A 14,516-nucleotide genomic window follows, 5' to 3' on the forward strand; every position below is an offset into this window, starting at 1 on the left:
TCATAAATAAGTTATATCTCTCTTGAGCTGCATTATGCACACTTGATATGCAACCAACATGCTTAAGAAGAGCATCCTCTCTATTCCAATTACTCCAACCACCATCAGTAAATGCATTAGTTCCCTTACCACTAGTTTTTTTCTCTTTAAACAAGTAACATACAAAGCAAAATGCAGATTCCTTCTTGATACTATATTCAAGCCAACTATGATTATGAAGCCACAAAGGATTGAATGAACGTTCTCTACTCCCAATTGTTCTTTTTTTAAAGTCATGTGCATAAGGTTTGAATGGCTTTTAAAGGATATATGCTCTTCGAACTGCATCTTGATCATTGATAGGATAACTTGCAATGGGTAGCCTGTCCCCGGGATCATGTTTAAGACGACTAAAATCATAAACCGGTGGTGATGGCGGTGACACATCCTCAGTTTGCTCTATGGTCACATTTGACATAGACAATGTTGGTTCTTCTTGCTCTTCGATCACAACCGTCACACACACAACTTCGCGGGTCTGCTCTTCAGCTACATCCGAGATATTCTCTGCCTTCTTCTTCTTCCCTATCTTCATAGCTTCTCTTTGAAAAAGAGAAACAATGTCTGCTGCCCTCTTCATTCTTCAACAAATATGCAAGAATACTACTTTCTATTAGTACTGCTTCCTATCAATAAAGCTAATTGAGGCAGAACATAGTGCAAAAAAGCAAGCCCTAAATCATAAATTTGGGGTAAATCATGAATTTGGGGGATTTGTTTTCAGTACCTCACTGCAGCTGGATTTGGAGGGGGGGCGAGGGCAGGGCCGCCAGGCAGCCGCCCGACGAGCTGCGGCAGGGGCGCAGGCAGCCGGACTCCGGTAGCCGGCAGGGCCAACCGGCCAAGGCGCAGCCGCGCGCTGGGACAGGGCTCGCCGCGCGCGCGCAGGGAGATGCGCCTGGATGGCTGGATCGAGGGCCGAGTGGGTGGGCTGGAGAAGAGTCGGGAGCTGGGAGCTTCCTCGGCGGCTGGGCGGCGGCAGGGGCGCCGAGCGCGAACGGCGGCGAGGAACGGCGAGGCGAGGCGCGGAGGCGGCTATCAGGGTCGAGCATGTGCGAGGGAGCAGTGGGCGGGGAATTGGATATGGACAGTCTGTTTATTGGGCTATTTTTTTCTGGCCCATTTAGAATGTATATGTATATGACCTGTCTCAGAATCCCAGGGTGGGCCGCGACCCACCCTGGCCACCCTGTGCATCCGCCACTGATTATATGTCTAGAGTTAAAGGTGAACTTAAACTCATTGGTAAACATGCTTCTATGGTTACCACTCAAGTAGAACAAGTACTTAAAGCTCAGAATGATTTGCTCAATGAATTGAATAGTAAGAATAATGACTATGCTGTTAGAGTGGCTACTAGAATTGGTAAAATGACTCAGGAACCTTTGTATCCTGAAGGCCATCCTAAGAGAATTGAGCAAGATTCTCAGAGAAATAATATTGATGCACCTAGTCCTTCTAAAAAGAAGAAAAAGAAAAATGATAGGACTTTGCATGCTTCTAGTGAACCTATTCCTGAACCACCTGAGAATCCCAATGACATTTCTATTTCTGATGCTGAAACACAATCTGTTAATGAACATGAACCTAGTGATAATATTAATGATGATGTTCATGTTGATGCTCAACCTAGCAATGATAATGATGTAGAAATTGAACCCGCAGTTGATCTTGATAACCCTCAATCAAAGAATCAACGTTATGATAAAAGAGACTTTGTTGCTAGGAAACACGGTAAAGAAAGAGAACCATGGGTTCAGAAACCCATGCCTTTTCCTCCCAAACCATCCAAGAAAAAGGATGATGAGGATTTTCAGCGCTTTGCTGAAATGATTAGACCTGTCTTTTTGCGTATGCGATTAACTGATATGCTCAAAATGAATCCTTATGCTAAGTATATGAAAGAAATTGTTACTAATAAGAGAAAGATACCGGAAGCTGAAATTTCCACCATGCTTGCCAATTACACTTTTAAAGGTGGAATACCAAAGAAACTTGGAGATCCAGGAGTACCCACTATACCATGCTCCATTAAAAGAAATTATGTTAAAACTGCTTTATGTGATCTTGGAGCCGGTGTTAGTGTTATGCCTCTCTCTTTATATCGTAGACTTGATTTGAATACGTTGACACCTACTGAAATATCTTTGCAAATGGCCGATAAATCAACTGATATACCTGTCGGTATTTGTGAGGATGTGCCTGTTGTGGTTGCAAACGTTACTATTTTAACGGACTTTGTTATTCTTGATATTCTCGAGGACGATAGTATGTCTATTATTCTTGGAAGACCTTTTTTGAATAATGCAGGGGCTGTTATTGATTGCAACAAAGGCAATGTCACTTTTCAGATTAATGGTAATGAGCATACGATACACTTTCCGAGGAAACAACCTCAAGTCCACAGTATCAATTCTATTGGAAAAATTCCATCGATTATTTTTGGAGGCTTTGAATTTCCTCTACCTACTATCAAGAAGAAATATGATATTCTTATTATTGGGGATGTGCATATCCCCGTTGAGGTAACATAGTGTCATTTGAAATTTCTCCGGTTCCATGTTAGTCGGAATGAGTTTGTTAACAAGACCTGATCAACCTTGTTAGTGGATTCCTTTTGATGAGCATGAGATGGATGAAATTAGAAGGCACAACTTTCTGTACCCTTCCCCTACTTTCTGTTATTTAGTTGAAATAAAGTAAAAATAGTATTTTCTGTCAGTTTTCTGAATTATCCGTGCAATATAAAAATACCCCGAAAATAAAAGTTCTCCAAATGCCCTGAAATTGAAATATGATTTTTTCTAGAATATTTGAGAATATCTGGCACTGAGAACACAGCAGGGGGAGCAAGCACCTGGCTACTAGGGTCCAGGGCGCGCCCCCTCCCTCGTGGGCCCATGGTGGCTCCCCTCCACTTATTCCTGCACCAACACACTTCTTCCTCCCAAAAAAATCACCATCCAGCTCAAGCACGAGTTCTAGCTCATTTTGCTGCGATTTTCGATCTCCTTGCTCAAAGCACCTCTCACAAAACTGCTTTGGGGGATTGTTCCTTGGTATGTGACTCCTCCGTTGGTCCAATTAGTTTTTGTTCTAGTGCTTTATTCATTGCAAATTTGTGCTGCCTAGGTGACCATGTTCTTGAGCTTGCATGTCAAATTTATATCGTTCCAAGTAGTTCTAATGCATGATATAGTCTCTAGGCACTTGTAGGAGTAGTTGCTATCAATTTTGTTGAGCTTGGTTCACTTTCATTTGAAGTTACTAAATTTTTCAGAAATTTTTCAGTGGAAGAAATATGTTTAGGAAAATGTACCAAGGTGGTTCTTCAAGGAAGCAAGGACCCATGCTTGCAATGCGTGATGCTGACGATGAACCACCAAGGGACGCTCTAGTGCGGCCTTGTGAATGGCCTTCAGAAGACTTCATGGATCTAGCAGGAATTAAGGAAGAATTTAACGCATATTTGCGTAACGCCGATCTTGTGAGCTTCGAGGCAGAAAAGTGTCGTCAGTACCACTATCTCACTAGTTCCTTTGTGAGGAGGTTTGAATTTTCATCTTCACGCAATTCTCAAACTATCCTGTTTGATCTTTATGAAAAAATTTATACTATGGACTTAGAGGATTTTACCACTGCTTGCAAACTTCCACAATGGGGTAGTCCTAGTGAAGCTCGCAAATCTGAATTTAGAGATTTTCTTGCTAGTATAACTGTGGGTGAATCTAGAGACATAACACAAGCTACCATAGGGAGTATTCATTTTCCTGCTATACATTATTTTGCTCTCTTCATAGGTAGGTGCATAAATGGTAAGGATGAAGCATGTCACATGTGTGTCCCTGACCTCAGTGTTCTCAGGAGTGCTGTGTTAGGAGACAAACATTATAATTTAGGAGCCATTGTCACACGTAGGTTGCATAATAATAAAATTAATGGAGATTTCTTTGGAGGAATTTATGCAACCCGTCTAGCTAATTTTCTTGAGGTACCTATACGCGAGTATGATGTTGAGCTGCCTAATGTTTATTTAGATTATAATGCCATGGTTCATCATCGTTTTCTTGAGAGGAATGAGCAGTCCCTCCAGTATCGCTTAATCTTTGACAGACGTCGCGCTGTCCATATTACTCTCCCTGCTCCTGCCTTCTTTGATTATCAGGCAAAAGGAAGACATGTTATTACCAGATAGGAGGCAGATGAGTACAAGAGGAGGGCGGAGGCAGCTCGCCGCCACGCTGCAGCTCAGGAGGCAATAGCCGCTGCATCTCAGTACGACCCCGGTTATAACTTTGGATATCTGCCAGGCCATCCGTGGCAATAAACCAACTTAGGCCAAAAGCCTAAGCTTGGGGGAGTACGTATCTCCCACCGAAATTACATTTATGTTCACACACTCATTGCTAGATGTCGGTGCTCATACTCTTTCATTGTATTATCCATGCTAGTTTATTTTCCTTTTTATGCTTTCTTCTTATGTGTTTGATAAACCTTAAAAAAAATTAGTTGTGGCTTTTAGTTAGTTTACCTTTCTTGCTGTAGTAGTAATAATTAAAAAGAAAACGCAAAAATATTTCATGTTCTTCTTTTGCTTGTTGGGAGCTTTCCCGTGTAAATAGTTTTATTTCTTTTGTTTCTTTGGGGGTCGATAGGAGAAGACCATAATGAAATTGTTGAAGTGGCTCTTATATGCATTATTGTTGATTTAACCAAGAGCCCATATTGCCTTGTCTTCTCCTGTTTATTGAATGCTCGCAGATTCCAGCTTAGTCCAATGCACGTGCACTATTATCATTATTCACATCATTCGGTCGTGCAAGTGAAAGGCAATTATGACGATATATGATGGACCGATTGAGAGAGAGAAGCTGGTATGAACTCGACCTCTCTTGTTTTTGTAAATATGATTAGTTCATCGTTCCTGATTCAGCCTATTATGAATAAACATGTTTGCAATGACAATTAGAGATTATAGTTGCTCGTGCCATGCTTGATTAGCTATGAGTTATAATGGTTTACCTTGCGTGCCAACATGCTATTAAAATGGTTGTGATGTGGTATGATGGGGTGGTATCCTCCTTTTAATGATTCAAGTGGCTTGACTTGGCACATGTTCATGCATGTAGTTAAAACAAATCAACATAGCCTTCACGATATTTATGTTCATGGTGGATTATATCCTACTCATGCTTGCACTCAATGTTTATTAATTTTAATGCATGTTCATGACTGTTGTCGCTCTCTAGTTGGTCGCTTCCCAGTCTTTTGCTAGCCTTCACTTGTACTAAGCGGGAATACTGCTTGTGCATCCAATCCCTTAAACCCCAAAGTTATACCATATGAGTCCACCATACCTTCCTATATGCGGTATCTACCTGCCGTTCCAAGTAAATTTGTATGTGCCAAACTCTAAACCTTCAAATGAAATTCTGTTTTGTATGCTCGAATAGCTCATGTATCAACTAGGGCTATCCGTATCTTCCATGTTAGGCGGGTTATTCTCAAGAGGAGTGGACTCCGCTCCTCACTCACGAGAAAATGGCTGGTCACCGGGATGCCCAATCCCATGCTTTATGCAAACTAAATCAAAATAATTGCAAACAAAACTCCCCTGGGACTGTTGTTAGTTGGAGGCACTCGTTGTTTCGAGCAAGCCATGGATTGATGCTTGTTGGTGGAGGGGGAGTATAAACTTTACCATTCTGTTTGGGAACCGCCTATAATGTGTGTAGCATGGAAGATATCGCCATCTCTTGGTTGTTATGTTGACAATGAAAGTATGCCGCTCAAAATATTATTTATCTCTGCTTTAAAATTGAGCTCTAGCACCTCTACAGATCCCTGCTTCCCTCTGCGAAGGGCCTATCTATTTACTTTTATGTTGAGTCATCACCCTCTTATTAAAAAGCACCAGCTGGAGAGCACCGCTGTCATTTGCATTCATTACTATTAATTTATATTGGGTATGACTATGACTGGATCTCTTTTACCATGAATTACAATGTCTAGTCAGTCCTTGATCTTTAAAGGTGCTTTGCATTTATGTTATGCGGTCTCAAAAAGGGCTAGCGAGATACCATCTTGTTATATCATATCATGATTGTTTTGAGAAAGTGTTGTCATCCGAGATTTATTATTGCTCGCTAGTTGATTATGCCATTGATATGAGTAAACATGAGACCTAAGTGTTATTGTGAATGTCGTTAGTTATAATCTTTGCTGAAAACTTGAATGCTGGCTTTACATATTTACAACAACAAGAGCAAACAAAGTTTGTAAAAGTTTTTATTTATCACTTTCAGTTTATCAACTGAATTGCTTGAGGACAAGCAAAGGTTTAAGCTTGGAGGAGTTGATACGTCTCCGTCGTATCTACTTTTCCAAACACTTTTGCCCTTGTTTTGGACTCTAACTTGCATGATTTGAATGGAACTAACCCGGACTGACGCTGTTTTCAGCAGAATTGCCATGATGTTATTTATGTGCAGAAACAAAAGTTCTCGGAATGACCTGAAACTCCACAGAACTTATTTTTGTAAAATATTAAAAATATTGGCGAAAGAATCAAGGCCAGGGGGCCCACCACCTGTCCATGAGGGTGGGGGCGCGCCCCCTGCCTCGTGGGCCCCCTGTTGCTCCACCGACCTCAACTCCAACTCCATATATTCGTGTTCGGGGAGACAAAAATCAAAGAGAAAGATTCATCGCGTTTTACGATACGGAGCCGCCGCCAAGCCCTAAAACCTCTTGGGAGGGCTGATCTGGAGTCCGTTCGGGGCTCCAGAGAGGGGAATCCGTCGCCGTCGTCATCATCAACCATCCTCCATCACCAATTTCATGATGCTCACCGCCGTGCGTGAGTAATTCCATCGTAGGCTTGCTGGACGGTGATGGGTTGGATGAGATTTATCATGTAATCGAGTTAGTTTTTTAAGGGTTTGATCCCTAGTATCCACTATGTTCTGAGATTGATGTTGCTATGACTTTGCTATGCTTAATGCTTGTCACTAGGGCCTGAGTGCCATGATTTCAGATCTGAACCTATTATGTTTTCATGAATATATGTGAGTTCTTGATCCTATCTTGCAAGTCTATAGACACCTACTATCTTTTATGATCCGGCAAGTGACAATAATCGGGACCACTCCCGGTGATGACCGTAGTTTGAGGAGTTCATGTATTCACTATGTGTTAATGCTTTGGTCTGTTACTCTATTAAAAGGAGGCCTTAATATCCCTAAGTTTCCGCTAGGACCCCGCTGCCACGGGAGGGTAGGACAAAACATGTCATGCAAGTTCTTTTCCATAAGCACGTATGACTATATTCGGAATACATGCCTACATTACATTGATGAATTGGAGCTAGTTCCGTGTCACCCTATGTTATGACTGTTACATGATGAACCACATCCGACATAATTCTCTATCACCGATCCAATGCCTACGAGCTTTTCACATATTGTTCTTCGCTTATTTACTTTTCCATTGCTACTGTTACAATCACTACAAAACCCAAAAATAGTACTTTTACTACCGCTACCGTTACTTCCATACTACTTTGCTACTACATACTTTGCTGTAGATATCAAGTTATCCAGGTGTGGTTGAATTGACAACTCAACTGCTAATACTTGAGAATATTCTTTGGCTCCCCTTGTGTCGAATCAATAAATTTGGGTTGAATACTCTACCCTCGAAAACTGTTGCAATCCCCTATACTTGTGGGTTATCAGCTAGCCCTACCCCTCTATTTATATGTTGAGCCTTGGGGTCGAAACTTGGAGTAAAAGCCTCCACAAAGTCGGTTTCACCCGAAAGGCAAGAGTCCTTCTCGGACTCCAGGGCCAAACGCCAGGGTTCCCGGCGTCTGGACCCAGACGCCAGGGACCCTGGCGTCTGGCCCCTGGACTCCGCAAAACTTCCTTTTGCGCTTTCCAAAAACCTTGTGGGCTTTCCCCTTTGGCCCAAATAAAGTGTTCTCGTACCCAAACATTTCGGGAAACATCCGGAACCCCTTCCGGTGAATTCCGGAACCCTTCCGGAGACCAAATACTATTATCCCATATACCAAACTTTATGTCCGGACCATTCCGGACTTCCTCGTCATGTCCGTGATCTTATTCGGAAGTCCGAACATCATTCGGTCACCAACATACATAACTCATATAATACTATATCGTCAACGAACGTTAAGCGTGCGGACCCTATGGGTTCGAGAACTATGTAGACATGACCGAGACACTTCTCTGGTCAATAACCAATAGCGGAACCTGGATGCCCATATTGGCTCCTACATATTCTACGAAGATCTTTATCGGTCGAACCGCATGACAACATACGTTGTTCCCTTTGTCATCGGTATGTTACTTGCCCGAGATTCGATTGTCGGTATCTCAATACCTAGTTCAATCTCGTTACCGACAAGTCTCTTTACTCGTTTCGTAATGCATCATCCTGCAACTAACTCATTAGTCACATTGCTTGCAAGGCTTATAGTGATGTGCTTTACCGAGAGGGCCCAGAGATACCTCTCCGACAATCGGAGTGACAAATCCTAATCTCGATCTATGCCAACTCAACAAGTTCCATTGGAGACACTTGTAGAGCACCTTTATAATCACCCAGTTACGTTGTGACGTTTGGTAGCACACAAAGTGTTCCTCCGGTATTCAGGAGTTGCATAATCTCATAGTCATAGGAACATGTATAAGTCATGAAGAAAGCAATGGCAATATACTAAACGATCAAATGCTAAGTTAACGGAATGGGTCAAGTCAATCACATCATTCTCCTAATGATGTGATCCCGTTAATCAAATGACAACTCATGTCTATGGTTAGGAAACATAACCATCTTTGATCAACGAGCTAGTCAAGTAGAGGCACACTAGTGACACTCTGTTTGTCTATGTATTCACACATGTATTATGTTTTCGGTTAATACAATTCTAGCATGAATAAGAAAAATTTATCATGAAATAAGGAAATAAATAATAACTTTATTATTGCCTCTAGGGCATATTTCCTTCAGTCTCCCACTTGCACTGGAGTCAATAATCTAGTTCACATCATCATGTGATTTAACATCAATAGTTCACATTTTTATGTGATCGGTTCACATCTCCATGTGACTAACACCCAAAGGGTTTACTAGAGTCAATAATCTAGTTCACATCGCTATGTGATTAACACCCAAAGAGTGATCATGTTTTGCTTGTGAGAAATTTAGTCAACGGGTCTGCCACATTCAGAGCCGTATGTATTTTGCAAATTTTCTATGTCTACAATGCTTTGCACAGAGCTACTCTAGCTAATTGCTCCCACTTTCAATATGTATCTAGATCGAGACTTAGAGTCATCTAGATCGGTGTCAAAATCTTGCATCGACGTAACTCTTTACGACGAACTCTTTTATCACCTCCATAACCGAGAAATATTTCCTTAGTCCTCTAAGGATAATTTTGACCGCTGTCCAGTGATCTACTCCTAGATCACTATTGTACTCCCTTGCCAAAATCATGCTAAGGTATACAATAGGTCTGGTACACAGCATAGCATACTTTATAGAACCTATGACTGAGGCATAGGGAATGACTTTTCATTCTCTTTCTATTTTCTGCCGTGGTCGGCTTTTGAGTCTTTACTCAACTTTACACCTTGCAACATAGGCAAGAACTCCTTCTTTGACTGTTCCATTTTGAACTACTTCAAAATATTGTCAAGGTATGTACTCAATTGAAAAAGAAAACTTATCAAGCGTCTTGATCTATCTCTATAGATCTTGATGCTCAATGTGTAAGCAGCTTCATCTAGGTCTTTCTTTGAAAACTCTTTTCAAACACTCCTTTATGCTTTCCAGAAAATTCTACATTATTTCCGATCAACAATATGTCATTCACATATACTTATCAGAAATGCTGTAGTGCTCCCACTCACTTTCTTGTAAATACAGGCTTCACCGCAAGTCTGTATAAAACCATATGCTTTGATCACTTTATCAAAGCATATATTCCAACTCCGAGATGCTTGCACCAGTCCATAGATGGATCGCTGGAGCTTGCTCACTTTGTTAGCACTTTTAGGATCGACAAAAACCTTCTGGTTGCATCATATACAACTCTTCTTTAAGAAATCCATTAAAGAATACAGTTTTGACATCCATTTGCCAGATTTCATAAAATGCAGCAATTGCTAACATGATTCGGACAGACTTTTAAGCATCAATACGAGTGAGAAAATCTCATCGTAGTCAACACCTTGAATTTTTCGAAAACATTTTTGCGACAATTCGAGCTTTGTAGATAGTAACCCTACTATCAGCGTCTGTCTTCCTCTTGAAGATCCATTTATTCTTAATGACTCACCGATCATCGGGCAAGTCAATCAAAGTCCATACTTTGTTCTCCTACGTGGATCCCGTCTCAGATTTCATGGCCTCAAGCCATTTCGCGGAATTTGGGCTCATCATCGCTTCCTCATAGTTCATAGGTTCGTCATGGTCTAGTAACATGATTTCCAGAAAGGATTACCGTACCACTCTGGTGCGGACCATACTCTGGTTGTCCTACGAGGTTCGGTAGTAACTTGATCTGAAGTTTCATGATCATCATCATTAGCTTCCTCACTAATTGGTGTAGAGATCACTAGCTGATTTCTGTGATGAACTACTTTCCAATTCGGGAGAAGGTACAATTATCTTATCAAGTTCTACATTCCTCGCACTCACTTCTTTCGAGAGAAACTTCTTCTTTAGAAAGGATCCACTCTTAGCAACAAAGATATTGTCTTTCGGATCTGTGATAGAAGGTGTACCCAATAATTTCTTTTGGGTATCCTATGAAGATGCACTTTTCCGATTTAGGTTTGTGCTTATCTGGCTGAAACTTTTTCACATAAGCATCACAACCCCAAACTATAAGAAACGACAGCTTAGGTTTCTAGCCAAACCATAGTTCATACGGTGTCGTCTCAACGGATTAGACGGTGCCCTATATAATGTGAATGTAGCTGTATCTAATGCATAACCCCAAAACGATAGTGGCAAATCGGTAAGAGACATCATAGATTGCACTATATCCAATAAAGTACGGTTATGATGTTCAGACACACCATTATATTGTGGTGTTCCAGGTGGCATGAATTTGTGAAACTATTCCACATTGTTTTAGTTGAAGACCAAACTCGTAACTCAAATATTCGTCTCCGCGATCAGATCGTAGAAACTTTATTTTCTTGTTATGATGATTTTCCACTTCACTCTGAAATTCTTTGAACTTTTCAAAGGTTTCAGACTTATGTTTCATCAAGTAGATATATCCATATCTGCTCAAATCATATGCGAAGGTCAGAAAATAATGATACCCGCCGCGAGCCTCAACATTCATCGGACTGTATACATCAGTATGTATTATTTCCAACAAGTTTGTTGCTCGCTCCATTGTTCCAGAGAACGGAGTCTTAGTCATCTTGCCCATGAGGCATGGTTCGCAAGCATCAACTGATTCATAATCAAGTGATTCCAAAAGTCCATCAGCATGGAGTTTCTTCATGCGCTTTACACCAATATGACCCAAACTGCAGTGCCACAAATAAGTTGCACTATCATTATTAACTTTGCATCTTTTGGCTTCAATATTATGAATATGTGTATCACTATGATCGAGATCCAACAAACCAATTTCATTGGGTGTATAACCATAGAAGGTTTTATTCATGTAAACAGAACAACAATTATTCTCTAACTTAAATGAATAATAGTATTGCAATAAACATGATCAAATCATATTCATGCTCAACGCAAACACCAAATAACATTTATTTAGGTTCAACACTAATCCTTAAAGTATAAGGAGTGTGCGATGATGATCATATCATTCTTGGAACCACTTCCAACACACATCTTCACTTCACCCTTAACTAGTCTCTGTTCATTCTGCAACTCCCGTTTCAAGTTACTACTCTTAGCAACTGAACTAGTATCAAATACCGAGGGGTTGCTATAAACACTAGTAAATTACACATCAATAACATGTATATCAAATATACCTTTGTTCATTTTGTCATCCTTCTTATCCGCCAAGTATCTAGGAGCAGTTCTGCTTCCAGTGACCAGTCCATTTGCAGTAGAAGCACTTAGTCTCAGGCTTAGGTCTAGACTTGGGCTTCTTCACTTGAGCAGCAACTTGCTTGCCGTTTTTCTTGAAGTCCCCCTTTCTTCCCTTTGCCCTTTTCTTGAAACTAGTGGTCTTGTCAACCATCCACACTTGATGTTTTTCTTGATTTCTACCTTCGTCGATTTCAGCATCACGAAGAGCTTGGGAATCATTTCCGTTATCCCTTGCATATTATAGTTCATCACGAAGTTCTAGTAACTTGGTGATGGTGACTAGAGAACTCTGTCAATCACTATCTTATCTGGAAGATTAACTCCCACTTGATTCAAGTGATTGTAGTACTCAGACATTCTGAGCACATGCTCACTAGCTGAGCTATTCTCCTCCATCTTGTAGGCAAAGTACTGTCAGAGGTCTCATACCTCTTGACACGGGCATGAGTATGAAATACCAATTTCAACTCTTTAGAACATCTTATATGTTCCGTGACGTTCAAAATGTTTTTGAAGTCCCGGTTCTAAGCCGTAAAGCATGGTGCACTAAACTATTAAGTAGTCATCATACCGAGCTTTGTCAAACGTTCATAACGTGTGCATCTGCTCCTGCAATAGGTCTGTCACCTAGCGGTGCATCAAGGACATAATTATTCTGTGCAGCAATGAGGATAATCCTCAGATCACGGATCCAATCCGCATCATTGCTACTAACATCTTTCAACTTTATTTTCTCTAGGAACATATCAAAAATAAATGGGGATCTACATCGCAGGCTATTGGTCTACAAATAGATATGCAAATAGTATCAGGACTAAGTTCATGATAAATTAAAGTTCAATTTAATCATATTACTTAAGAACTCCCACTTAGATAGACATCCCTCTAATCATCTAAGTGATCACATGATCCAAATCAACTAAACCATAACCGATCATCACGTGAGATGGAGTAGTTTTCAATGGTGAACATCACTATGTTGATCATATCTACTATATGATTCACGCTCGACCTTTCGGTCTTAGTGTTCCGAGGCCATATCTGCATATGCTAGGCTCGTCCAGTTTAACCCGAGTATTCTGCGTGTGCAAAACTGTCTTACACCTGTTGTAGATGAACGTTGAGCTTATCACACCTGATCATCACGTGGTGTCTCGGCACGACGAACTTTGGCAACGGTGCATACTCAGGGAGAACACTTTTACCTTGAAATTTAGTGAGAGATCATCTTATAATGCTACCGTCAAACAAAGCAGAATAAGATGCATGAAGGATAAACATCACATGCAATCAATATAAGTGATATGATATGGCCATCATCATCTTGTGCCTTTGATCTCCATCTCCAAAGCACCGTCATGATCACCATCGTCACCGGCGCGACACCTTGATCTCCATCATAGCATCGTTGTCGTCTCGCCAACTATTGCTTCTACGACTATCGCTACCGCTTAGTGATAAAGTAAAGCAATTACAGGGCGATTGCATTGCAATTAATAAAGCGACAACCATATGGCTCCTGCCAGTTGCCGTAACTCGGTTACAAAACATGATCATCTGAGCAAGAACCGTTCTTACCTACGCATGAAAACCACAATGATAGTTCGTCAAGTTAGTGTTGTTCTAACCTTCTCAAGGACCGGGCGTAGTCACACTCGGTTCAACTAAAGTTGGAGAAACTGACACCCGCCAGCCACCTGTGTGCAAAGCACGTCGGTAGAACCAGCCTCGCATAAGCGTACGCGTAATGTCGGTCCGGGCCGCTTCATCCAACAATACCGCCGAATCAAAGTATGACATGCTGGTAAGCAGTATGACTTGTATCGCCCACAACTCACTTGTGTTCTACTCGTGCATATAACATCTACGCATAAACCTAGCTCGGATGCCACTGTTGGGGAACGTAGTAATTTAAAAAAAAATCCTATGCACACGCAAGATCATGGTGATGCATAGCAACGAGAGGGGAGAGTGTTGTCTACGTACCCTGGTAGACTGTAAGCGGAAGCGTTTATCAACGCGATTGATGTAGTCGTACACCTTCACGATCCGTCCCAATCAAGTACCGAACGTATGACACCTCCGCGTTCAGCACATGTTCATCTCGATGACGTCCTCGCCTTCTTGATCCAGCAAGAGGGGCGAAGTAGTAGATGAGGTCCGGCAGCACGACGGCGTGGTGATGGTGTTGGTGAAGAACAATCTCCGCAGGGCTTCGCCTAAGCACTACGAAAACTATGACAGAGGATAAACTAGAGGGGATGGGGTTGCCGGCACACGGCTTGGTGTTTCTTGATGTGTCTTGGGTGCTAGCCCTACCCCTCTATTTATATGTTGAGCCTTGGGGTTGAAACTTGGAGTAAAAGCCT

Source organism: Aegilops tauschii, chromosome 5 (genome assembly GCF_002575655.3).
Source record: "Aegilops tauschii subsp. strangulata cultivar AL8/78 chromosome 5, Aet v6.0, whole genome shotgun sequence".
Classification (NCBI taxonomy): domain Eukaryota; kingdom Viridiplantae; phylum Streptophyta; class Magnoliopsida; order Poales; family Poaceae; genus Aegilops; species Aegilops tauschii.